Here is a 5,093-nt window from a genome sequence, read left to right as displayed (position 1 = left end):
ATAAATTCGTGTTAAAGATTATCCTTTCGTGAGGATTGAGCCAGAACGATTCCGTGTGTCCCCTGTAATTTACAACTTTTATATACAACTTGTATATACAACTTCAACTCTTAATCTATAATTATATGTCCGTTATTTAAATACATAATATAGAGATCTTACTAAAATAATATTTTTTAATACATCTATATTTTTGTTATCTTATAATTAACCTTATAATTATATGTAACATTTTGTTTAAAATCCACCATAAATGTTTGAGTCTTTATAGGATCACACCGATCAAATGTGTAAAATAAAAATAAAAAATTGATGAAGCTACAAATTAATTTTATATAATCTAATACTGAAATTAAAAAATTTATAAACATCAAGTTAATCGATCAATTTATCTTCTATAAGAATTACACGTTATATACATATATATATATATATATACATACATACTATTAGGTGTACAACTTTGCTTCCGCCGTTTTCCTATAGATGGCTTTAATAGTAAGTGGTGATTGAAATAAATAGATCATAGACGTCATACAATAAACTTGGGCAATCTGTCAACATAAAAAAATTAGTCATAGAAAAATTAGTCAATTTGTGTCTGCATCATAAAGTTATTCTCGATTGAAAATGTCAGTTTACGAGCCAAATTCTCGTCATTTGCGGGAGGTTTTAATTTTTTGCTTGAATATGAAGAAATCTGCGGCTGAGGTTCATCGAATGCTCTCAAATACTTATGGTGAAGTCGCTATTAGTGAAAGAACGTGTCGTAAATGGTTTCAACGCTTCAAGAACGGTGATTTTGATGTCCAAGGTCATGCTCTGCATTTGGTGGGACCAGTTCGGCGTAGTGTATTATGAACTATTAAAACTGACTGAAACAATCACAGGCGATCGGTATCGAACGCAATTGATGCGTTTGAGCCGAACATTGAAAGACAAACGGCCACAATACAACGAGAGACACGATAAAGTGATTTTGCAGCATGACAATGCTCGACCCCATGTTGCGAAAGTGGTCAAGACATACTTGGAAACGTTGAAATGGGAAGTCCTACCCCACCCGCCGTATTCTCCAGACGTTGCTCCCTCTGACTATCACTTGTTTCGATCAATGGCACACGGCCTGGCTGACCAGCATTTCCGGTCTTATGAAGAAGTAAAAAATTGGATCGATTCGTGGATAGCCTCAAAAGAAAACCAGTTTTTTCGTACGCTACCCGAAAGATGGGAGAAAGTAGTGGCCAGCGATGGACAATACTTTGAATCATAAATGTATAACCAGTTTTTTACAATAAAGCCTCGAATTTCGGAAAAAAAACGGCGGAAGCAAAGTTGTACACCTAATATAATATAAATATATTATATTATAATAATATAATATAATAAAAAATAAACCTAATGTAAAAAAAAGGAAACAAAAATTGCCACTTAAGAGCCAACGCGATTAATAGTGTGCAAAGAAATTTTTATTAATACTTAATAAATGTGCACAAACATAATATACGTTTCGATCAACGAAGTTCTTAAGTGCAATTACAAAAATACAAGCTATTAATAATATATAAATATATTGAATGATAGCAAACGTTCTATAGTTACGTGTGAATAGCATGTTCACAATATCTTGCATAATGATCTTCTAGTTATTACTAAAATCAGAGTTGCGAACAGGAAAAAGTCCATAATTAAGGAGTATTATAACAGTGATCGATTGTTAAGATAAATTAATGTATAAATACCAGTTATTATATAATTAATATGCTTTTAATCGATGTGTCATCAGTAGGACAAGCTATCTCATATTAAAAATGAGATACGGAGAGATTTTAATGCTGCTGTGTCAAATGAAAATTTTATTAAAGCGATTATTGCGATTTATCGTTAACCACGTTGGCTTCTAAGTGGCAATTTTTGTTTCTTTTTTTATATATACTATCTATCTATATACATATATATATATTTTTTTTATTTATATATACATACACACTATATAATATGAATTCAAAATTTATGAAAATCTTTTTAAAGTACTGACTTTGCTCTTGAAAATGAAAAAAAAACTTTTATATAATATGTCCATTTTTTCACAGAGTTTGCATAACATAATTATTTGAATAACAGAATTTGCTTGAAGAAGTTATGCAAAATTTTGATGTAAATTTATGTCAATTTACATTAAAATTTTGCATAACTTTAAACATAATTCTATAAAAAATGGACATATTAAAAATTTCTTTAAATCAATTAAGAAAATTTTCATAAATTTTAAATTCATCCTTATTTCAGCCTGCTTCTTTTCTAAAATAAGGAAGAGTTACATTTCCAAAAAAATTGCACAATTTGACATACTCTGTGCAGTGAAACGAATTTTTTACTCAAATGTTATTATAATCGTAAAGTACAGATTATTTCTTGCAAATTTAAAAGAAATCAAGATTTGTATGATTTTTTGTTGAGAAGATATAATTATCAAAATTATATATCTAAAATTGTATATCTATACATTTTTATTCAATTAATTCTTATTCATTAATATTATCCGATGTATACTACGGAAAGATTGCGGATCGGATTTTGTGTGTGTGTGCGTGTATGCGTGCGTGTGTGCGTGCGTGCGCGCGCGCGCGCGCGTGTGTGTGTGTGTGTGTGTGTGTGTGTGTGTGTGTGTGCAAAGAATTTTTTAATACCGTATTTTTTCACGCTGATATTGTAAAATAAGAGAATGCAGTATTAAAAAGTTGATAAAAAATTTCTTTCTATTCTAAAAATTTTCTAGAATTCTAAGAATTCTAAAAAAAATTCTTAGAGTTTTATGAGAAGAAAATAAATGATTTTTGTCTTTTGCAGTTTTTCTGTAAAATTGATAGTATTTCAGTAAAAAATTATTGAAGACCAATATTCGGCAATTTTTAGTAATTAATATCTTGTCTTAATTATTACGAAAATTGTAAAATGATAGGAGATTTTTCGACTCAATCTGCTCTATCTACACAAAAGCGCTTGGCAAAGCGCTTTTGTGTAGATAGAGCGGACTGAGTCGAAAAAATTTACAGTACAATTTGTATATGCATATACGAAATAACAGAAACGAAAATTGTTTATTTTTTTTCATAAAACTCTACGACTTCTCTTTTGTTCAGAATTTTTTATCAATTTTTTAATATTGCATCTTCTCATTTTTATCAACATGAAAAAATACGCACGCACACATTAAAAAATTCAGAAAAAATTCTAAAAAAATTGTTAGAGCTCTATGAGAAAAAAATTAATTTTTCTCGCTTGTAGTTTTTCTGTAAAATTGAATAGTATTTGAGTAAAAGTTATCGAAGATTAATTTTCGGCAATTTTTAGCAATTAATATCTTGTTAATTATTGCGAAAATTGCAAAATAGTACAGAACTTTCTTCTCAGTTTAGGTCATTCTGCCTCTATGCGAAAGATTTATCATTATTTTCAAAATATTTTGTATACATACACAGGTGATTCGTATAAAATGACCGATTTAATTATTAGCGAAATTTAAAGACATACGAAAAAATTTATACTAACATGTTCAGTACAAAGAAGGACATCACATAGTGGAAATTATTTTATGGACGGAAAATTTTATGCGCTGAAAATATTTTAAGGTGAACTTCATTTTTTTTAATGGAACACTCTACTTTTGATTCCAAAATGTAATAGTCAATGTCGAGAGTTTTTCAAAACACTATAATAAAGTTATAACAAAGTTATTTTTTGAGCATTTTTCGAGTTATAAAGCTCGAAAGATATACAGTCGCAGGCATTAGCAAGGTATTCGATTAACGGTTAATATCTCTCGAATGTTCGGATTCATATCCTGAATAACATTTATCAAGATCAAGGCTATTGAAGATTATTCCCCTTATTTTCCCCTCATTTTTGCACTAAAAATTCATTTTTACGTAAAAATGAAAATAAAAGTACAATGAAAATAAGATACATCCAATTGTTTTTTTGATAAATCCAGGACATCCTAAATAACATGCAAGAGATTTTAGCCGTCGCGTCGAACTTTGCATAATGCTAATGCCAGCGGTAACTTTCGAACCTTATAACTCGAAAAGTACTCAATGAAAAATAACTTTATTATAATGTTTTGAAAGCTCTCGACATTGGCTATTAAATACTAGAATAAAAAGTAGGGTTCCATTAAAACAAATGAAGTTCATCTTGAAATATCTCTAGCGCGACCATTCATAAAATAATTATGTCCATTGCGATGTTCCTTTTTGTACTAAACATGTATAAATTAGAGAGAATCAAGAGAAAATGGAGCAGATAGTGGTTCTCTTCTCTAATTTTCCATTTATAGTGCACTTCCGTAACTGTACATATGTGTGTGTATGTACATATATGACATACTACACATAATACTAGTGTAGTGATACTAGTACATCACGTATGTTCCATCATGCTCTTACCATGGTATAAAGACGACAATATATATCGTGCGCATGGCCACGCCCCTAGAGCCAATAAGAATTATTCACAAGCGTAAATTATCATTAGTGCGAAATTGAAATGTATGCTTTTAAATATGCTTTTCAATTCGAAAAATTTTTCGATTCCTTTCAAGCCGACTCATTTTTTGTTTTATGATGATAATTTCGGCATTCTTTAACTGCACTACGCATTTTGAATGTGAAATCATTTGAATTTTAAACTACAGAATTTATTCGGCACATATTTGTATTATACATGTTTCGGCGACCACATTTCATTAGCATGAATCGTTTCGAAAACAGTCGAATCTGTCCAAGCGAGATATATGCCATGCTTGTACATACGCAATGGTCTACTACCGGATAAGCATACCGTTGCCTTTGTACCATGATTCCTACTATATCTCCTACTCAATGGTGCTCTAGAAATGGCGGCTTCCAGATGAGTCCATTCCATTCTTCCTTGATTCTCTCTAGTATAAACCATTTTTCCGTATGCTTCAAATTTCTTTAATAATTAAATTGGTCACTTTATACGAATCACCCTATATGTACGCACCATATACATACGCACGCACGTACACACACACACACACACACACACACACACACACACACACACAC

Source organism: Atta colombica, unplaced genomic scaffold (genome assembly GCF_001594045.1).
Source record: "Atta colombica isolate Treedump-2 unplaced genomic scaffold, Acol1.0 scaffold6, whole genome shotgun sequence".
NCBI classification, from domain to species: Eukaryota; Metazoa; Arthropoda; class Insecta; order Hymenoptera; family Formicidae; genus Atta; species Atta colombica.
This window is presented reverse-complemented; position numbering follows the sequence as displayed.